This window comes from Pogona vitticeps, chromosome 3 (assembly GCF_051106095.1).
Source record: "Pogona vitticeps strain Pit_001003342236 chromosome 3, PviZW2.1, whole genome shotgun sequence".
Lineage (NCBI taxonomy): Eukaryota > Metazoa > Chordata > Lepidosauria > Squamata > Agamidae > Pogona > Pogona vitticeps.
Genome location: NC_135785.1, coordinates 211889855 through 211913494, shown reverse-complemented (window position 1 = coordinate 211913494; position 23640 = coordinate 211889855). Strand labels below are relative to the sequence as shown.

The 23640-nt window shown below is 40.1% G+C and overlaps 1 protein-coding gene across 3 annotated transcripts in view; it reads right to left on the bottom strand.

Annotated features, from left to right (window-relative positions):
• The window catches only part of NRIP1 (nuclear receptor interacting protein 1), a 103467-nt gene that overhangs the window by 38989 nt on the left and 40838 nt on the right, over window positions 1-23640 (bottom strand). Inside the window, exon 2 of one of the 3 annotated variants that reach the window (XM_078388978.1) lies at window positions 10008-10122. The exons of 1 other annotated variant lie outside the window; for it this stretch is intronic. The gene's annotated coding sequence lies outside the window, so the exon portion shown is untranslated. Of the gene's footprint in view, window positions 1-11; window positions 9394-10007; window positions 10123-23640 lie in introns of those variants that run through there. One more of the 3 variants, XM_078388982.1, reaches the window with a different exon arrangement.

Genomic DNA, 23640 nt, shown 5'->3' with positions numbered 1-23640 from the left:
TGCCTACTCACCACAAGGTTCTTCTACAGAATGATCTTCTGATTGTTTCTTGAAGTAGCAATTTTATATACAATGAAACTGAACTTTGCGTAGCAGATACAACAAACTCACAGCTACTTCACAGCTACTTCGTGTTCTTTTGTTGTTGTTTTCAGCCATTTAGTCGTGTCCAACTCTTTGTGACCTCATGGACCAGAGTACGACAGGCCCTCCTGTCTTCCACTGCGTCCTGGAGTTGGGTCAAATTCATGTTGGTAGCTTCAACGACACTGTCCAACCATTTCATCTTCTGTTGTCCCCTTCTCCTCTTGCCTTCACATTTTCCCAACATCAGGGTCTTTTCCAGGGAGTCTTCTCTTCTCATGAGATGACCAAAGGATTGGAGCCTCAGCTTCAGGATCTGTCCTTCCAATGACCACTCAGGGTTGATTTCCTTTAGAATGGATAGGTTTGTTCTCCTTGCAGTCCAAGGGACTCTCAAGAGTTTCCTCCAGCACCATAATTCAAAAGCATCAATTCTTCGGCATTCAGCTTTCTTTATGGCCCAGCTCTCACTTCCATACATTGGTAATGGAAAAAAACATAACTTTGACTATGCGGACCTTTGTTGGCATGGTGATGTCTCTGCTTTTTAAGATGCTGTCTAGGTTTGCCATCACTTTTCTCCCAAGAAGCAGGTGTCTTTTAATTTCGTGGCTACTGTCTCCATCTGCAGTGATCATGGAGCCCAAGAAAGTAAAGTCTGTCACTGCCTCTTGTTCTACAGTACAGCAATCACAACTTCTTTGGAAAAAGCAAATAAAATTTCATTCAGATTTTTACAGTAATAAGGCAAAACAACTGGAGACTTTGTTGTACGCATGCATACCACATTCAAGTGGTTAAAACATTTTTCATCAAGGTTTGACATTTCTTTTTGGTGAAGCAGATGTGAACTTCTATGAAGGAGTTAATGTCTTTAGAATTCCTTCCCCATCCTACTTGGGTAACTATCTCTTTAAATAATTTAAATCCTCTCCATCAACTACAAAGCTGTTTTGAAGCCATTTAGCTTTGTTCTTTACATGTGTTCTAATTAAGAAATGACCTTGACATCACACACACCAGAAATCCTGGATTATTTCCTACAGCAAAAATCTAGGAAGGGAAAAAAAGAAAAGAAACAAGAGGGAGGGAGGAAAGTGCACCCTGTATTTCTTTTAGTAAGGAACTGAGGAAGTTGTTGGTTGGCTGAAAGCTGAAGCAGTTTCACTGCATCATTTTTTCTGTTGTTGTAGAATGTCACAGGGCGGGTTAGTATGACCTTGAGCTGCATCAGCAGCACAGCAAGGGTCGAGATGCCTGCAGGCGCCCTTGTACTGGATTTGCAAGACAAAAACCTTCAAACTGGCTGAAGGACATCTAAAATCTCTTCAAAGGTTTTTTGAACTAATCTGGACTGCTCCTAGCCGGAACTGTGCCAGAGTGAGAGTCAAAATTAAAAACAAGGTCTTTGACAGGATGCTGTCTCCTTTTAACCCTTCTCATGCAGAAGGCAACATATCTTGGACCACTGAGAAGCACACAGGTGGCATAACAGAATCACTATTAATTCGTAGGAAATTATATAAGGACTCTTTTACAAAGTGATAACACTACTATTAAGACTGAATATGCAGCAGGTTCATTGTACAGAATTTGTTTTCTCTTCCTAAGGGCTTCTCTCTGCAAAGTGCTGCAATGGCAGTCTTGGATTAAGGGCAGAGGGAAATGACAAATCAGCATTTTGTTTGTAATGGTGTAATCCATTTTTTGGAAATGATTTTACTCCTGTTAGTGAGATAGCTAAATAAAGTCTTGATATACATTCAGGACATTAAGATGGTATACTACAATATTCTCTGCATTCATTTTCAAGGAGGGCAGAACAGATGTAAATGACAAAGAAAATCAGGTATTTACTATATTTGGCTTGTTTCATAACCTATCAACTTTCTAGTAGCTACTGAGACCTAGATTCTTGATCCTACTTCACAGGAATAGAATATATGTGCATCTTTAGTACTTGTTGCCAAGGAACAGAAATTTACAGTGGAGAAGCTAGGAATATGAAGATCAAGGAGAGGAATTAGGAAAAATTCAGACAAATACAGTTTCCTCTCTCCCATTCTTTTAAATTTTTTTCCATTTATTTGATATTTTTAAAGTGAAAAAAATTCAGAGTATGATTTTTTTCAACAAGGAATTCATATACTGTACTGTTTTAACCCCCACTCCCCCCCCACACACACAATTGATTTCTAAGTAAATTTAGGGATTGCTGTTGGAAATGAACTAAGTACAGAGCCAGAGATTAGGAGTTCAATTCACCCCTGTGCCTCCTTGACAGAGGCTGGACTCAATGATACACAGGGTCCCTTCCAGCTCCGCAGTTCAAAGATGATGATGATGATTAAATGTTGCAGAACACAGGATATTTTCAGGTATTTGGTAGAGAAATGTATTCTGAGATCCTACTCCACATATCCCTCTTGCAACATGGTACTAAGACCTTAAGAAGACACATCCTCTGATTCCTCTTGCTTGCCCCCTATGTCAGATTCCTCCACATTCTTCAGAATGTTGAAGGAACTGGTTTATGTTTGGAAGCAGACTGACCCAAGAAATAAATTGACATGTGAAAAGGAGATAGGCTGCTGGTAGGCATTAGCTAAAAATGCAGCTGATTTGACTAAGTTTTACGAAGCAAAATCAGTATTAGGATCCCAACTTTTTTCCAAGCTTTTTAAAAAATAATAATGACTTTTTCTATATTTTCTCGACAAAGTTTAGAATACAGAATAGTTTCCTTTGTTTTACTGAAAAACAGAACAATTTTGTTCTTCTGTTTTCAACTTATATATAGCAGCCAGGATCCTGTATTACACTGCGAGACGAAGCCAACCAGAAAATCTCAAGAGTATCTCCCTATGCAGTCCCACATGCTCTTAGGGCCTTTGAACCCCTCCAAAATACAGTTTAGTGTGTCAGGGAGAGATAGTGGGGGAAGAAGGAGATCACCTTCTCTTGAGATACACTGGTAGAATTATTCTGGCCACTGCATTTTATGTCTGTAAAGTAACAATGTGACTTGAGTTTTGTAAAGTAACTCATAAGTACAGTATAATATATCCCCCTCATGCCTCTAAATTTAACTTTCTCAACAACAAGAGTAACACCTGGGAAGGGCTGCTTTTTCCCTAAGCTTCAACATCTGTGGAAACTTTACCCATTTAGGAGGTGTTTGGGAAAACGTAAAGTTTCTGGAGTTCAACCAAGGTTAAATGGGGTTGAAGTCATCTTAAAAACATTGGTTCAAAATGTGAGGGTTATTCATGACCCAGCTCTAATCCTGGATGCTCAGCTACTGTAGGGAGAACATTTTGTCCAGCTGAGAGTACACCTTTTTCTGAAATTTATTTAGGTATTACAGTTTCCAAACAAGGCTCTGGAAAATGCAAATCTGGTCATGACAACAGATTCCTTTACACACTTATGGCTGCCTGAAGAATATGAAGCTACAGTTGTCCTAGAATAAGATAGCCAGATTATTAACAGTGGCTGTATATATGGACAATGTGCTCTCCTGCTGAAACAGAAGTTGTGTTGTCATCTTTGTTTTCAGTTATAATTCAAGTAGGTGATGATCTTTAAAGATTTTATTGGTTTACAAGTAGGATATTTAAAGCTTGCCAGCCTACTGACATGACCTTCCTAACGCCTCCTACCATCTGAGCATCCTCAAATATGATTATTTGAAAACGGGAAAATAATGTTTGCTGTAGCTACTCTAAGGTATTTAGTGATTTGATTAAAAGGAAATATATTTTTGATTTAGTGCTCTAAATAGTAATATGACAATTATTTAATAAGTGCTTCCACTTTAAAGTGAACTGAAATAAAATTTGTTAAACTTACAAGACATCCTTTAAAAAGAAAACTCAGTAGCCTCCTTAGAAAGGCCCTAACACAAACTACAACTAACATTTGCAGCAAAAAATCACAACATTCTTCACAATATTTACATAAAGGTAAATTCTAATTATGATTATTACATTTGGATATTTCTGTTTATTTTAGCTATAACGGTATTGCAGAATATACCTCATTTTATCTATACAATTACTATAATATAATAGCAGTCTCAGAATTTTCTGACTCTGAATCCTGACACATGTAAAACATAACTAAACAGGAACAATGATGATACAATAGTTGACAAATCAGTGTTTTTGGGTGGGAACACAGATTGTATTTTTTTTCTATTTCATACACAAAGGAAAATATATATAGAAGCAGTATGATGCTCATATTAAAATTTGGATCTTTGCCTGTGATCCTTCAGTGCTTTGTCTATGGTCTTGTCAGTATTTTAAACTTCAATTGCTTTACTTCATGTTGCCATTTTATTACCTACACTATCTTAGCAGCATCAAGATTTTAACTAGCCAGCAAGCAATATAAAGTGGTTTGTAAGGATCCTGGCAAACTACTGCACAGACTGTATATTACTGGGATGCAGCCAGTGAAAGTGGTCACAGGTGAAATGCCACTGCACTGCAGCAATTTCTGGTTGTCATATCAACCCTCTGAGCATACAATAAAGCACTTACAAGACTACTTGAAGTGAAAGAAGCCATGATCAGGTTTATGACTAATGCAGGAATCAAAAGCAGCAATAAACCAATCTGACCTACCCTCTTGATTTCAAGCTTTGTAATTACAGGAGCATACACTGAAAAGGTTTTGTGCCTTTTAAAAATTATCTGTTTGGATAACAGGCAAGTAGAAAGACTAAAATATATGCACAAAGACTTTTAGGAATATCCCAATACTAGCATGACTATGCTCAAAAATTCCTTCACTAATAATTCTGCCTTTAAGGAACATGTTCTTGTCTTATTCTTTCAACAAGCAGATCTCCACTATTACTGTTCGTGAATCACTTGATCAGCAGACGAAAGGAGAATCCAAAGTTCTAGTTTTATGGAGGGACACTAAGTGACACAAGCCATAAATTTTATGCAGAAGCTGAAATACACTGTTAGATCAAGACCCATTCTGTTCCTATCAATAGCTAGCAAGAGTCTTTAATGAATTCATAATAAGGACACAGCGGCTTAACGTCGTTTGGCAACCAGATGTGCATCATGTTAGAATAAGAATTCCATTAAAAGTCACAAAGCTGCTACTGCTCTTACTTAACAAGTTTGTGTGGGCCAAAGTAATGTAATGGATATAATGCTGAAAAAGAACTCAGATGACCTGGATTCGAATTCTGATTGGCCATGGAAATCCACCTAAACTGATTGTGGTTATCCGTTTTGCTATAAAAATCCCACAAGCTTCCCTCCTAACCTTCCCAATCCAGCTGCTATTGTCTGATCCCAAGTTTTTTTCAGAACTATGAACTTTTTTTTCTCTTTCCCCTATTCATAATGTATGAACTTAATAAAAACACATTTAAGGTAAAATAGATAGAAATAATGCAGGAAGGAAAAATTACCAGCTGAAAACCCTGCAAGACCATTTTGATTCCACACAACATCACTGTCTAGATCAGGGGTGTCCAACCTTTCACCTTCCCTGGGCCACATTAGAGGATGAAAATTTGGTTTGGGCCGCACATACATTTGGTTTGGGCCACATGGGGGGGGCAGCCCTAGCCGTCCTCTGCAGCCCTGCTCCAAGCGCGCTTACCGGCAGCTGCGATCTCAGACAGCAGAGGCTGCCAGCTTCGACTCTGGCAGCTTTACGGGGCCGGGAGGGGGTCCACCTATTGATGGGGATGGCACAATGCAGTCACGCAGCCCCCTGTCCCCTCCCCTCCCACTCCTTCCTTCCCTCTCTCCCCCTCTACTGTTGTGACATGCCCCGACCACATTCCAGCCGCAAGCGCCAGCAGTGTAACTTAAAACTTTGGAATTTCTTTAAAAATAAAAAATTGCACTGGGCCGCATTATGAGCTGACCTGGGCCGCATGCGGCCCTCGGGCCACAGGTTGGACAAGCCTAGTCTAGATATATCAATTCACAATCAGAATAACCATGATGACTACCCAGTCCATGGTAGGAAAAGAAAAAGATTGCCTTTGTGTTTTGTGCAAAATATCAGCAACAAAAGTTTTTATCTTGTTTATGAAATGAGATGATGAAAACTCATGTAGCCACTTAATGGTCCCTTGACTTTAGTGGAAATCCACAGATTTTAGACATTACTGAAAAGAACATGAATAGCTCTGTGAAAGCCCAGTGAATATTCAAGCCCTGCTTTTGTGTGATTCCACTGACGTTTGAATGAAGTCTATGTCTGAGAATGAAATGATGTATTATATGAGAATATAAATATTTGTCATCCCTATCAGCCCCCCCCAAAAAAGCCAGTGCTGAGAAGAAGGATTAAATGGTGATAGCAAGGGTCCTTTCTGCTTTTTTAAATGCAGTGTTTCCTAAAAGTACATTTTAAAACCACATTTATGTCTGTGCAGCATCTGTTTATATATGTAGAAATTGTTATTCTTTGCCCCAAAATGTACCACAATATATACCAAAATTATGAATTTCTTATTGTATTTCATGTATGGAGTTTTCTGAGCTTTCAAAACTACTACTTCTGGAGCTCTGGGCACCAATATTTTATTTTGAAATCTAAATATGATTTGGTAGAATTTCAGGATCTTTTTTGACATTTCCTACCAATAACTGATTTCTTCCCAGCACTATATATCTTGAAACATCTACAACATTTGGACAAAGCAAGCAATCAATCAAATAGTGAACACAGTCCCTCAAATAAAATAGTCATTCAAATAAAAACAACTACCTATTAGCAAATCTCTCATAATAAGCAGTGCTGCGGGATATTGTTCAGCACTCAACTTTTCCAGGGATTTTTCCCCATTTCTACATCAATCAACAACAAATGGATGTTAACTTGTTTCAATGTAAAAAGTGGTAAAAGTAACTATACAGGCAATGACAGTGAAACTATAGATGCCCCAAAGCGAAATTCCCCCGTAGGGAACATCGTTTTGAGATCGCTTTTGCGACTGCAAAATCTTCGTCGTGATGCGATTTCATTGTCAAATGGAGTGCTCATAATGCAAGGCACCACTGTATTTGCAGGCTGTTGGAACACTAAAAAATTGCATCCGACATATAAAAGCCAAACTTATTTGGTTTCACGGGGGGGGGGGGAATCTAACATTTTCTGGAAAGCAAACATCACAATTTATATTTCAGTCTGCAGAGAGAATGCCAATCACCTGAGAACTGGGTTGCTAAAGAACTGTTTCCCACATTAGCAAGATCCCCACCTTTACCACAACCTGTACTCTCTAGGGCATCCCCAAAACAATCACCTTGGAACCTGTCTAACAGCCTCTTTCAGCTTCCCCAGATTAACCACAGTTAAGGAGTTATTATACTGTTATATTATAATTGCTCATTTAACTTACAAATAAATACTCTGTACACTGCTTCTATAGGCAAACTACACAGCAGAGATAAAATATATCTAACAAACCAGAGAAGATTTACTCAGGAATATGTTTCTGTGAATTCCATATATTTTGTCCCATTATAGGTGTGGCTAGGGCTCCAGCCTACCTTATAGAAACCATGATTTCTCCTACATGTTGCATGATCCATACAGAAACACAGGTTGAACAAAAGCTAGCGTAAGACAACTTTAAGCAGACAGCAGGACCTGCCAGATTTCATGATGCCAAATATAGATGCCAAAAAAACACAAAAGCAAATAATCCATGTAATTGCAAAGGTCTTTAAAACTGAAAGTCAAGCTTTTGCATCCTTCGGAAGCACAGGTCATCTAACATCAGGATACAAGCATAAAATTGTGAGTAGCTTGTAGGTTTTTAGGAATAATCACATATATAGCCGGAATTATACGGCTGAAACATGCAAAAACAGCAAAATAATGTATAAAGAACTCAAATCAATTCTGGTAGGATTAACATGAACATTTAGAGTGTAACAATGGCTTTCAGGCTTGAGAGGTGATGGTCCTTCAGTGAAATAAAGTTTCAGAGTTTGAGTGGTTGGGCTGTTCAGCTGGGAGCACAGTGGTCAGAAACCATAGCAAACAAAACTATTACGAAGATCTAGAAGCCCTTATTTAAAAGAAGTTTATAACAATAAATTGCCATTAAATACCTTTTAAAATAAGTATAATATCTATTATGATAACCAAATACAGTATCTAATATAGTTCCTATTTTCTTTAGTTAACAGAGCACAGCTTTAAGTAAAAAATTATAAAATGAATCATACATGGAACCGAGGTTACACTGGCCATTTACCCAACAGTTTGCATCAGATTTGGCATAGACAAAATTGAAATAAAAATTACTGACTACACAACATAAAGTTAAAAACTGTGAAGCCTAATGAGAAATCCTCTCATTTCAGTAGGGAATCATTTTTTTAGTTCAACTCGCAGGGGTAGTTTATTTCACTCCAATTTGGCTGGCACTGTTTTTCTTTGCTTTTCGCCCTTTGTGATTATCTGATCGTATGCAAAGTGGCACTCACTGGTGTGTCAGTTGCCCTCAACAGATGCCTGTTGATTCCAAAACAATGTTTCTTTTTTAAAAAATGTTTTCATGTTAGCTCTGATACAGGTACCCGGTAAGTGTTATGTCACCTTGGAAAAATAAAATTCAAAAAATATTAACATTGCTACTCCTCCCCTTCTAGCCATAAGAGCAGAGGCCCATGAGAGATGGTGGCTGAATGGAAAAGTAGTATTTTTCCTAGATGATTTTGTTGGAAATTGTCATGTCCCCCCCCCCAAGAACAGAGGGCACAAACAGTTCAAGTGGCATGTATCCCTGTCATGATGATGGGATACGTAGTCAGAGAAATGTAAAGTGGAGTCAGACAGGTTCTGTGTGAATATGATTTGAGAGACATTGGAATGTGTTTTTCTAAGTGCCATGAGAGTGTTTTCCTGAGGACCATTACAGCCTGGTTCGAGATAGCGATGAAGGCCAAATTGAGAGGCGCATGGAAGACTCAACATTCCAAACTAGTTGGAAAAGAGATAAACAACATCTGGACTCTCATGGGAATAAGAGGAGGAGGAAGGTGGTACAGCCTCTCAAGGCTACTTGGTTAACAGCCAGAAAGGCCAAGAAGAAGGGAGGAGTTTGGGAAGGTAGAAAATGGACGGTGGGTATTTAGCTTAATTAGTGTTTATTATTTTAAATGGGAAATAGTTACTTTATTTAACTGCAATGATCTTTGAATATGTTCTTAATGCTAATGCTTGTGCAATATAAACTGATTCTAATGAAACTCTATTCTTCTAATAAAAATTAATCATAAAAATTCTACAAAAGGACTAGTCTCTTGAACAGCAACAATAAAATTATTAAAAACATTACAAATAGACAGAAATAGATATCAAAGAATATAAAAGAAAAATTGTCAGGGATTATCTGTTGGGAAAGCCTGCCTATACATCAGTGGTTTTCAATATGGATCTGGTTTTATTGTCATATTCCACACTGAAATAATAGAATATATGGTGGAATATAAATGTCTTAAATAATTACATATAAATAATAAATATCATTTCCAAAACAGGCAGCACTTTGTTTTTCAGGAAAAAAAGTTTTTCCATGTAGAAAATTAGCATGAAAGAAACACTGTCCAGAATTTTGTTTCTATTATCCACACACCTACATGGACTGCTTCTCTTTGATAACTTTTCACATGTCTAGTTCCTCTTTTACAGCGTTTGTCATGCAAACAGAAATCCATGCTACTTTCAAAGGGACACTCTCAGCTGCTGCCACAGACAGTCTGAAATCCCCATGGAATACAAAGATAGCATATGTGTTATCGTCCACAAAGCCACACGATTCTGCTTACCTACAAACTTTGTATGTGATTTTGAAGTGGAATTTCCATCAGAAGTCTTTAGATTTTAATATTTTTTCTCCTTCATGCTTTGAAGACACTTACCAGTTTTAGGGCTTCCTGTGTCAAATGTCAAAATGCAATCAATTTATGTGGCAGAAGACTGGTCCATAGGGTGGTTGGTATTTTGGTTGATGACACTTCTGTTCCCCTCACTCTTCTGTAAAAGAATGGAATACCACTTTAGAGGAGGATTTTACAACTACCTAATCATTCTGCGGCTGGTGATCTCTATCTGCTTGACAGACACAGGAGAAGTCAGAAGTCAGAAAGGAATAAACTTGCCATACATTAGCACAGTGTGCCTATCAAAAGAGAGGTGAAAAATTAAGCAGCTGATCTGTTGGATCAGAGGCAACAGGAATACAGCACAGGATCACTATAAACATGCTGATAGTAAAAAATAAAATTGTATGATTTCCCCCTTAAAATTTATGTTCTTGGTGGGCAGATGTATCACTCATTCCTGCTGTGGAGATGGCATTATAAGATTGAATGCAGTTCTAGACCTGCTTGTAGTTGATTGTAAAAGAAAGATGTCTGAATACTAAAAAATGTACTGGTGGGGTGGGGTGGGAAGGGATGTAGCCAAACCAAGTACCAAAATTTAATACTGTTCACAGATGCAGAAATAACAAAATAACTCAAAATTTCTCCCAAATCTCAATCTGGAGATTTCAAATTCCAACGAGACAGATATCAGATTTAAAACATCCTAGTAACTATTACAACTGTAGTTTATACACATCTCTGCCAGTAATGTATATTCAGGTTCAGTGACAACAGCATTTCAACCAGTGATGTGGAATTGGATTGGCATGGTAAGACTTTCAGGATATTGTGTCAGCACCAACAGAAGGGAAAAGATGCATTAAATGGCTACCACCATGAGATATATTTTCATAAAAAGCTGCTCATGAAAAAAAGAGTGATTACTCCTTTTAGCTACAGAATTGATAGCAGAAAGAACAGGATTATGTGCCATGGTACTCTGGACACCATAAAACCAACTACTGAGACTTCCTCTGTATGGCAAGCACAGAACAAACGTATTAATGCTGCTCTATCATCAACTACCATACATCTCTTCAGTTTTTCAATTATTACATGTCTCTTTAGAATTGTGGGCACTGGTTACGTTTTCTACTATACTGAAATTCTGTAACTGCCTTTATAAAACAATATTTTATCTTGTTCATGCAGGATCATGTGCATATGATTCAATATAAAATGCACTTTACATAAAAACTTGTATTAGTTTTGCTAATATATTTATTGGTATTGAAAACATTATTCACTGTTTTTGAACAACTGGAAACACTACTCGTTTTTATGCTGAACATTACAGCACTAGTTTCCTATAACAAGAAGCAAAAGCAAACTTCCAAATTTGAACAGCATCTATTTCACTGATCAAAGGAGATCAACTGAAAAGTCTCTTATTTTATTTTAAAGGGTTCAGTGGAAATAACCTAACATTCAGTAAGATAAAAGTTCAACAAACTCTTCCACAGGCTTGTTGATATTAGTTATTAATACTAATTATAAAAAGAGAGAAAAGGAGAAAAATGTATAATAGTAGGACATATACAATGTGTTGTTCAGGAAACTTATTGCACTCTAGAGAAACTGTCCCTGGTGCAAAAGATCATAAGTTAGACAAAAGCACATAAAACAAAGATGCTTTCTCTCTTTCTACAGTACTCTGACATTAATGTGGCCAGTGGGTGCATCTGAGCAACTTCAAGACTGCTTTAGGAGCACTGCATGGGCACTGTTTGAGGGGGACAATGTTGATACTTATACCTCAACAGCACTGTTTTACATCAAAAGCTGTATCGATGTTGTTACTACCACCAGACAAGTATGAGTGTTTTCCAATAACAAGCCTTGGCTAAATAGAGAAGTGTGCCTTTTACTAAAAACCAGAAATGCTGCTTTTCATTTTGGTGATGTGCTACAGCAGGCTTGTCCAACCTACGGCCCAAGGGCCGCATGTGGCCCAGGTTGGCTCATAATGCGGCCCAGTGCAATTTTTTATTTTTAAAGAAATTCTAAAGTTTCAAGTTACACTGCTGGCACTTGTGGCCGGAATGCGGCTGGGGCACGTCACAACGGTGGGGGGGGAGAGGGAAGGAAGGAAGCAAGCAGCGGGAGGGGAGGGAAGAGGGGGCTGTGTGACTGCATTGTGCCGTCCCCGTTAATAGGTGGACCCTCTCCGGGCCCCATAATGCCACCGGAGTTGAAGCTGGCAGCCTCTGCTGTCTGAGATTGCAGCGGCCGGTAAGCGTGCTTGGAGTGGGGCTGTGGAGGATGGCTAGGGCTGCCCGCCCATGCGGCCCAAATCAAATTTATGTGCGGCCCAAACCAAATTTTCATCTTCTAATGTGGCCCAGGGAAGGTGAAAAGTTGGACACCCCTGTGCTACAGTATAGAGAGTCCAGAGCTAAATTGAAAAAGGGTATTAGGGATGCCAAAGCTATGTACAGTGGAGGATTGAGCAACATCTTGAGAGCTCTGACACTCATCAGGTATGGCATGGCCTGCGACAAATCACGGGGCAGAGTAACAAAAACTGTTTACCAGCAGTGATTCTTTTGGCTGAGCAGTTAAATCAAATTTTCAGCCGTTTTGAGGTGGAAACAGGAACAACCATTATTCCAGCATCTACTATCTGTAGTACATACCTAGAATCTACCATCGACAGATAACCACTACTACTGCAGTTTTCAGATGTGAGACGTGCTTTCCAGAATATTAACGTTTGAAAGGCAGCTGGACCAGATGGAATCATGGGATGAGTTGTTAGGGGCTGCACTGAAGAATTAGCTGGAGTTTTTGCAAATATTTTCAGTCTATCCTTGTTGCAATGTTCTGTCCCCACTTGCCTGAAGACATCTATTATAGTGCCAGTCCCCAAGCAGTCAGCTGTGGTATCTCTCAATGATTATAGACCAGTAGCTTTAACATCTGTTATTATGAAATGCTTTGAGAAATTGGTCTGGATTACATTAAGGCTAGTCTTCCACCTTCTTTGGACCCATGATAATTTTCATACAGGAGAAATAGATCTACTGATGATGCTGAGGTTTCACTGGGGCTGGCTGTGTGTGGGGGGGTTGTCTTTCCCCCCCAGCCCCATGGCATTTCGCTGGGGCTGGCTGTGTGTGTGGGGTTTTTTGTCTTTTTTCCTCCAGCCCCATGGCGTTCTGCTGGGGATGGCTGTGTGTGTGTGGGGTTGTCATTTCCCCCTAGCCCCTTGGCGTTCGCTGGGGCTGGCTGTGTTTTTTTGTTTTGTTTTGTTTTTCAGCCCCAGCCCGTTCCTATAGGGCTTGCAGTGTTTTATTTTTATTTTCCAGCCGGAACGGATTAATGGGGTTTCAATGTATTCCTATGGGACATGATGCGTCAACTTACGACCATTTTGAGTTACGCCCCTCTTCTGAAATGGATTATGATCGTAAGTCGAGGTACCACTGTATATGTATACTATGTATATACTTACAATGACAATAAACTTGTTTAAATTGTAATTGGAAAGTGAAACTCTTAAGCTGCATTAGAAGTAATAACAGACATAAAGCTCCTGACATTAGCAAAGCTAAGCATTCATTTTATACTAGATACCACAGGTATCAAACAGGATAAAATTACCTACAGGTTCCACTACATACAAAGTTCAATTAGGTTATTTTCTTTACAGCTATGGAAAAAACTTCAGAAGTTATCTTCTAGAACCAGTAACAGTAAGATTTGCTTTGATTAGATAGGTCCACTTGGGATCTATTTGTACATAAATACATTCAAGCTAGTACAGACAGAGAACCATCATGGTGAATTTGAGCAGGTTTCTCAAAATTATAAATAACCATTAACCAAATTCACAAGGAAACTGTTACATCAAGCAGACCTTTTATGATGAACTTGATTTTTCTTCTTGTATTCAAGTTCCCTGTTAAGCCACCTTGTGTATAGTTTTTGGGAGAAAGGCTGAATATAAATTCAACATATAAATATACAGTGGTACCTCAACTTACGAATGCACCGACTTATGAACAGCTCTGCTTGCAACGTTTTACTTCAACTTGCTAACGGAGCTTCCACTTACGAATAGAAACAGGCATGGGAAAAAGGTGGGCAATTCAACTTTCTAACTGTAGGCGGCAACGAGGCTGCTTGGAGTGAGCCTGTGTATGTGTTTGCAGGGAGGTAAGCTGCTGTTTGCTCCTTTAAAAAAACTGTTCTGAGTGGGTTTTGAGAGAGAGAGAGAGAGAGAGAGTGAGAGTCTGCAGGGAGGGTTTGTTCTGCATTGGGATGTGTGCGTGTGTGTGTCTGTATTTTTGGAGTTTTTTTTTCCTTCTTAAACCTCAGCAACGGAGGTGGCTCTAGTGTCTGTTTGTTTTTTGAGTTTTTTTCTTAAAGCCTCAGCAATGGAGCACCTTCCGACTGGGCTTGCTGTGCTCTTTTTATTTTTTTTTCCTCTGGGCAGCAGTGGGGGAAGCTGTGACTGCTGACTGCTGACCAGAGTGAGGGAAGTTCTGGAGGAGCAGGAGGAGGTGGGCAGGCGGGCAGGCGAATGCTTCCCAGCCAGGTCTTCACTTCGGCCAGCCTTTGAGTCTCCCTTTCTCTCCTGGGTTTTGTTTTGGTTTTTTTTGCAGCCCCAGCGCGTTCCTATGGGGTTTACAGTGTTTTATTTGTTTAATTTTGGGGGTATTTTTTCCTTCAGCTGGAACAGATTAATCGGTTTTCAATGCATTCCTATGGGAAATGGTGCTTCGACTTACAAACGTTTTGAGTTACGGACACTGTTCCAATACGGATTAAGTTCATAAGTTGAGGTACCACTGTAATAAATTGTGGTACTAAATGATAATGAACACAGAAATTGAAGTCTATAGAAATAAATGAAGAGTTTTTAAAATGAAGTGTAAGAGACACTTAGATTAGTTCTAGGTGAGTACAAATCTTAAAAACTCTGAAAAGACTTACTTTCTTCAGTCAGAAATATACCCTAACAGCAGTATAACACCAAGGTACAGAAAATAAACTAAAATGCTACCAGAACACAAACATGCACATTAGAACTTATCTTAATACATGAATCATCTTGTTTCTACTGTAAATATAAGTCCAAACTGCAGTCTGCAGACGCAATATACTTGGCTGATACTTTGCTTCTAACCTGTTTTCCTGAAAATAAGACCTAACCTGTAAGACCTAGTATGATTTTTCAAGGTGTTCATAATATAAGCCCTACCCCCAAAATAAGTGCCTGTTGTGAAACCACACCCTCCACCATTGTGCAGCAACCAGAAGATGACATAACTGTATTTGAATTGTAGAATGGAAAAAAATAAAACATCCCTTGAAAAACAGCCCTAGTGTGGTTTTTTAGAGCAAAAATTAATATAAGACCCTGTCTTATTTTAGGGAAAACATGGTAAGCACAGCTCAGAGTGGTTCCTGAAACTTCGCAAAACCCAATTATAAAAGCAAGTAGCTCATTTGATATCCTTTCCATGTATTTTTCGTAATTAAAGTACAATATTTCACACAAATCAAATAGTCCTCTTAAAAATCTCCTACAAGTACATGAGATTTGTTGTCTAGCAGTGGTCCCCAACCTTTTTGAGGCTGCAGATCAGTTGGGGGCAGCGAGCTCCATGCGCGGGGGGTGAGGGCACCCCCATGCTTGCATGACACGTCCCCCATGGGAGCAACGCCTCCACCAGCATGACACACCCATTGTGTATGCGTGGGGGTGGAGATCTGTATCTGCGTACTGGGGGTTGACCGGTTTAGAGAATGATCAATGCTATAAGGCAAGGGTTGTCAACCCCCAGTCCGTGGCCCAGTGCCGGTCTGTCTTCCTGAAACCGGGCCGCGGAGACAGATCTCCACCCCCCTCATGCATGCACAGTGCCCGCAACCCCCCCACCAGTCCACGGCCCCAAAAAGGTTGGGGACCACTTCTATAAGTGACACAGTTCCTTGATCAAGAGCAAAATTCTATCTCATGTATTCATTTTTTAAAAATGTGAATCCTACTTTCAGTAAACAGTCTCTTTGTTGTAATTATTCAAAAATAATATATCACCATTACAAGTTTAAACAGGAATAAACATACACTAGCATTAAAGACACAATCTAAAAAACAGAACAAAAAAACCCCAAAATTATTTTCCTATGGCCTACAGAAATAAAAAGATTTATTGATTGATTGATTGATTGATTGATTGATTGATTGATTGTTTAATTTATACCCCGCCTATCTGGCCAAATAGACCACTCTAGGCAGCTTCCAGTATAGGATGAACGATTAAAAAAAGCCAAAAAAATTACATAATCATACTATAACACACACAATACAAGGATAGAGTAGAAAATAAATAAAAGAAGAGTAAACAGAAAAATCAGGTATTAGCTGGAGGGAAGGCCTGGATGTATAGCCATGTTTTTAATTGACTTTTAAAAGTGCCCAGAGTGGGGGCAGCACGAATCTCAAGAGGGAGATTGTTCCAGAGGCGAGGAGCCACCCCCGAGAAGGCCCGGTTTCATGTCTTTTCCTTCTGGGCCTCTCTCGGCGTCAGGCTCCTCAGCCTCACCTCCTGGCTCGTGCGGGTGATCCGGGTAGATCTTGGTGGGAGTAGGCATTCCGCCAAGTATCGAGGTCCTAAACCGTTTAGCACATTATAAGTGAGCATACTTTAAAGTCGATGCGGAAATGAATGGGCAGCCAGTGCAGCATGGCCAGCGTGGGAGAAATATGCTGGAATTTTCTCACTCCACAGAGGAGTCTGGCCGCTGCGTTCTGCACCATTTGACGTTTCCGCATCAGCCTTAAAGGCAGCCCCACGTAGAGCGCATTACAGTGGTCTAATCTTGAGATTATGAGCATGTGCACCAAGGTAGTGAGTGCCCCCATGTCAAGATAGGGCCGCAGCCGGGCAATCCGCCATAGGTGGAAAAAGGCGGTGCGGACTACCGACATCACCTGTGTTTCCATGGTGAGCGTTGGGTCCAGATGCACCCCCAGACTGTGGACCCTGCTCTTCGCGGTCATGGTCACCCCCCCCAAATGTGAGAGAGTCACCCAAGCCACCAACCACAGGGCCACCCATCCTCAGAACTTCCATCTTGTCCGGATTCAGTCTCAACCCATTTTCCTGCATCCATTGCAGTGTGGCCTCCAGGCAATGCTGAAGGGATAGGACGGCATCACCTGCAGTTGGTGAAAAGGAGATGTAGAGCTGGGTGTCATCAGCATATTGATGACACAATGCTCCACACCCCTGATGACCCCACCTAGCGGCCTCATATAGATGTTAAACAGCATTGGGGAGATAATCGACTCCTGTGGAACCCCACAATTGAGATCTTTACTTAGTGCCAGAAGAAAGCAGAACATTTTGGAAAGAGCATGTCACAACTACAAAGGCTCTCCTGTTGGTGAATTTAAGCAACTTTGGAAGGAAGGCGGACATAATGGGATGGGCAATTAAATCAATAACTCAAATTAGAAGCAGTAAAATGTGGGAAAGCAGCAGGAAAAAGAAGACCAAATATGAGATGGACCATGGGTGTAAGTCTGCAAGAGCTGAGCCCAGCGGCTAAGAGGAGCCTAACACCAAGGGAGGTCCAGAAGGAAAGAACGAGGAACAAGGCCTTCTCTGCAGTGGCCCCTCACCTTTGGAACAACTTGCCAGTGGAGATCCGCCTGGGTCCCTCTCTGGGTGTTTTCAGGAATAAACTTAAAACCTGGCTATTTGGGCAGGCTTCCCTCCTGCCATATCTTCTTATACTTTCGCCACCTTGGATCTATATGTTTTTGGTTTTAAAGTTGTAAACCGCCCAGAGTAGACCTTTGGTCTAGATGGGTGGGATAGAAATCAAATCAAATCAAATCAAATCAAATCAAATAAATAAATAAATAAATAAGAATGTTTTGGCCAGTGCCCACTCATAGGGTTGCCATGAGTTGGAGGCAACTTGAACAGGAAAAGCATGGCACTGATGGCAGAATAAAGATAATACTAAGGTGATGTGAAAATACACATTCTTCGACCCATTAATGCAAATTCTTTGATGCAGTAGAAATATTGATGTCAGGGTCACTATGCAGAATGTCTGGTGTCAAGGTTAAGACCCATGAGGTCTTAAAACTGGACAGAAATTGTCATCTTTGGAATTGTGAAGTTGTTGTTGTTGTTATTATTCTTACTATTATTAGTATTAGTATTAGTAGTAGCAGTAGTAGTTTTATTTATATGGCACATTTCTCCTAACAAGGGACCCAAAGCAGCTCACAACATTAAAATCAACACAATTAAAAACACAAGTTAAATGCTAAAAGACAAATTAAACAATAAATGATTTAAAATGAAATTAAAAGATTGCAGGAATAGAAGTCCTTGTAATGCTTAGGGTAGACTATCCCAATAGCACCCTTGTAGGGTATCTAGAAAATCTTATCATAAAGGACTATGATGGTGACATTGATCAGAAGCTTACCAGTAGCATGAGGGGGGAAAACTCAACAGCACATCCATAGAATATGATGGAAAGAAACATTGAGTCAGTGGGAATGGCATTACAGTGCTGCCTCGCATAGTGACGATAATCGGTGCAGCAAAAATCGCTGCAAAATGATTTCGTCGCTATGCGATATTAAAAAGCCGATAGGAATGCATTGAAACCCCTTCAATGCGTTCCTATGGGCTTCAGATTCACCTTTAAATGAAAATCCTCCATAGGGCAGCCATTTTCGCTGCCCGGTAAGCGAGGAATCCATCCCAGAAAACAGCAGGCGGCCATTTTTTTTTACCCAGCGGCCATTTTGGAACAGCCGATCAGCTGTTAAAAAATCATCGTCTTGCAATGATCGGTAAGCAAAACAGTGTACCGATCATCGCAAAGCGATTTTTCCTCATTTAAAACATCACAATGCGGTCGCTTTTGTGATCGCAAAATCTTCATCGCTATGCGATTTCTTTGTTAAACGGGGCACCCGTTATGCGAAGCACCACTGTATCTGCTAAGGATCCTATCAAGGCAGGATGATATAGAGAACGCCTGCAGGTATGGAATGATTTTCTTAGATAGGGTGATCAAAGGATGTTGTCTTGAGCTCTTGGGTAGCATTTTTTTTAAAAAAAAAAAGGCAAAGGAGAAATAATAGATTACTGTTTCTGGTAACAAGTGAAAGAGTGACCACAAGAATAAGATTACCTGAATGGCAATGCAGATTTACTGGAGGATAATGATTGGTGCTAGCCTGATTTGAACTGTTTGGAAGGTGACTGTTGCAACTTGTGTGTTCAGTCGTTTAGTCGTGTCTGACTCTTCGTGACCCCATGGACCAGAGCACGCCAGGCCCTCCTATCTTCCACCGCCTCCCGGAGTTTCGTCAAATTCATGTTGGTTGCTCCGATGACACTGTCCAACCATCTCATCCTCGGTCATCCCCTTCTCCTCTTGCCTTCACACTTTCCCAACATCAAAGTCTTTTCCAAGGAGTCTTCTCATGAGATGGCCAAAGTACTGGAGCCTCAGCTTCAGGATCTGTCCTTCCAATGAGCACTCAGGGTTAATTTCCTTTAGAATTGATAGGTTTGTTCTCTTTGCAGTCCAGGGAACTCTCAAGAGTCTCCTCCAGCACCACAATTCAAAGGCATCAATTCTTCGGCGGTCAGCTTTCTTTATGGTCCAGCTCTCACTTCCATACATCATGACAGGAAAAACAATAGCTTTGACTATTCGGACTTTTGTTGGCAAGGTGATGTCTCTGCTTTTTAAGATGCTGTCAAGGTTTGTCATTGCTTTCCTCCCAAGAAGCAGGCGTCTTTTAATTTCGGGGCTGCTGTCTCCATCTGCAGTGATCATGGAGCCCAAGAAAGTAAAATCTGTCACTGCCTCCATATCTTCCCCTTCTACTTCCCAGGGGGTGATGGGGCCAGTGGCCATGATCTTAGTTTTTTTGATGTTGAGTTTCAGACCGTTTTTTGCACTCTCCTCTTTCACCCTCATTACAAGGTTCTTTAGTTCCTCCTCACTTTCCGCCATCAGAGTGGTATCATCTGCATATCGGAGGTTGTTGATATTTCTTCCGGCAATCTTAATTCCAGCTTGGGATTCCTCCAGTCCAGCCTTCCGCATGATGTATTCTGCATATAAGTTAAATAAGCAGGGTGACAATATACAGCCTTGTCATATTCCTTTCCCAATTTTGAACCAATCCGTTGTTCCATATCCAGTTCTAAATGTTGCTTCCCACATATAGGTTTCTCAGGAGATGGATAAGGTGGTCAGGCATGCCCATTTCTTTTAGGACTTGCCATAGTTTGCTGTGGTCCACACAGTCAAAAGCTTCTGCATAGTCAATGAAGCAGAAGTAGATATTTTTCTGGAACTCTCTGGCTTTCTCCATAATCCAGCGCATGTTGGCAATTTGGTCTCGAGTTCCTCTGCCCCTTCGGATTCCCGCTTGTACTTCTGGGAGTTCTCGGTCCACATACTGCTGAAGCCTACCTTGTAGGATTTTGAGCATAACCTTGCTGGCGTGTGAGATGAGTGCAATTGTCCAGTAGTTGGAGCATTCTTTGGCACTGCCCTTCTTTGGTATTGGGATGTAGACTGATCTTTTCCAGTCCTCTGACCACTGTTGAGTTTTCCAAACTTGTTGGCATATTGAATGTAGCACCTTAACAGCATCATCCTTTAGGATTTTAAATAGTTCCACTGGAATCCCATCACCTCCACTGGCCTTGTTGTTAGCCAGGCTTTCTAAGGCCCACTTGACCTCACTCTCCAGGATGTCTGGCTCTAGGTCAGCAACTATATTGTCTGGGTTGTCCGGGATATCCAAAACTTTCTGATATAATTCCTCTGTGTATTCTTGCCACCTCTTCTTATGTCTTCTGCTTCTGTGAGGTCCCTTCCATTTTTGTCTTTTATCATGTCCATCTTTGCACAAGATTTTCCTCTAGTATCTCCAATTTTCCTGAACAGATCTCTGGTTTTTCCTTTTCTGTTATTTTCCTCTATTTCTTTGCATTGTTCATTTAAGAAGGCCCTCTAGTCTCTCCTTGCTATTCTTTGGAAGTCTGCATTCAATTTTCTGTAACTTTCCCTATCTCCCCTGCATTTTGTTTCCCTTCTCTTCTCTGATATTTGTAAGGCCTCGTTGGACAGCCACTTTGCTTTCTTGCATTTCCTTTTCTTTGGGATGGTTTTCGTTGCTGCCTCCTGTACAATGTTACCAGCCTCTATCCAAAGTTCTTCAGGCACTCTGTCCACCAAATCTAGTTCCTTAAATCTGTTCTTCACTTCTACTGTGTATTCGTAAGGGATTTGGTTTAGATTATACCTGAGTGGCCCAGTGGTTTTTCCTACTCTCTTCAGTTGCAACTTGACTTCTATTTTATTCACAATATTTCAGGTTTTAAAGAGGCAATCCAGGACCCTATCAGTATGAACATTAAAAAGGCTATCACCAGTAAAAAGTAGGTCTTCTTTCCATATTTTACTATCTTTCGTCTTTTATCCAAGCCTGAACCAAGGCTTTTAGCTGCTGTGGAAGTGTGATCAACCATCTGCTTGGACAAATGAATCTGCTGTGCTGCCAAAGTATGTGTTTCATGTTGGAATACAAGTGCAACAGTTCTAGGGTCCTCAGATATAGCTGTGAAGAAAGCATCCATCTCTTCCCACAGAAATTGTTGATAAGTGCCATGGGGGCCTGATTCCTAACACAAAAAGCTAAAGCAACCAAAGAATAAAAACATCTGTCCATGAAGTCCAGCTTTCTCCCTTCTTTGTTCACAGAGGTGTGGCATGATTTACTTTTTTTCTTTTGATTGGGTCACTTTGGTGACTATGGAGTTGGAAGCTGGATGAGGAAAGAGGACATTTTCTTCATGCTTACAGTGAAATATTTTAAAAATTTACAAATAAAATACATATTTAGGAAATGGGTTCAATGTTTTATTATGTAATGTTATATTTTCCCACTGACACGATTAATAAACTGAATTTCCTTGATTATTTAAGGAGAAAAAGATAAAATAGGGTCAGTATAAAATAGAATGTGAATTAGCAAGAAACACAGCAAATGGTAATTTACTGAAGATAATGTTGAAATGATTCTTATTACAGTGGTGCCTTGCTTAACGAGCGCCCCGATTAACGACAAAATTGCATAGCGATTAGGTTTTTGCAATCGCAAAAGCAATCGCATTGCGATGTTTTAAATGGGAAAAAATGGCTTTGTGATGATCGGTAAGCTGTTTCGCTTACCGATTTTCGCATAGCGATGTTTTCCCAACAGCTGATTGGCGGTTCTAAAATGGCCACCAGGTAAAAAACATGGCTGCCCACTGTGTTTTGGGACGGATTCCTCGCATACCAGGCAGCAAAAATGGCCGCTGTATGGAGGATTTTCGCTTAAAGGTGAGTTTTTTGCCCATAGGAACGCATTGAAGGGTTTTCAATGCATTCCTATGGGCTTTTAAAAATCGCTTCGTGATGTTTTCGGTTAGCAGTGATTTTTGCTGCACTGATTAACATCGCTAAGCGAGGCACCACTGCAGTTAAATAAAAAGCCAACCAACAATCTGAAGTCAATTAAGACATAGTGTAGCGATCACCCTGCTTTGGCTCAGGTAGAAGATTATTTGCGTGTACCAATGAGAGCAGTTGGGAGGTGGAGCCAGAGAAACTAGAAGGGAGGGGTGAATAAGAGCCTAGGAAGTTCAATGAGAGACAGAAAAGAGAAAAAAGAGTTTTGGGTTGGAGGCAGAGAGAGTGTTTAAGGAGTGATTGGTCACAGTGTGACCTGTATTAATTAAGATAGAAGAGGTTAAAGTAAAATACTGAACTTTAAGAATGTGCTTAAGCACTATTCCTAAAACAACTTGTAATCAATAAACCTGTTTCTGTTTAAAAGTTAAGTACTGAATGGACCTCAGTCTTTCATAGGAATTACAGTGGACCCTCGACTTACAGACGGCTCGACTTACAGACTTTTCGAGTTACAGACTTCTCTGGCTGCAAAATTTAGATTCGACTTGCAGCCGGAGAATCGACTTACAGACCAGAAAAAACCAAAATGGAACAAAAATAGAATAAAAACTGCCAGTTGTGGGATTAATCAGTTTTCAATGCATTGTAGGTCAATGGAAATTCGACCTACAGACTTTTCGACTTACAGCCATCGTTCCAATATGGATTAATTCCTTAAGTAGAGGGTCCACTGTGTAAGTTGATAAAGAGATCAACTGGTGGCAGCGTGTTAAAGGGCGTATTGGGATAACTTTGTGAGCTCTGTGTTTGGTGAAACAAGCAGGGGGCACGGGGTAAACGTCACACATAGGTTCATGAACAAGAGGTGAATGAATTTACTTATTTCCTCTTCTTTCCCACTGCACAATTAGGCTTCAGCCGATAAGTACCAAATTGTTTCTAAATACTATACAGTACCTAAGAATTCCTACAGCTTTATAAATAACAATAAAACATTTTATGATTAATGAAATATGTGCTTTTGTGATGTTATGTATAAAAAAGGAAACACATAGGCCCAAGACGGGAAAAAATCCCTTTCTCAAAAATTCTGAATTACAAAATAGAATCATGGAAATCCTTTTGCAGACCTCTGTAATTCTAAATGCTAATGATGTCA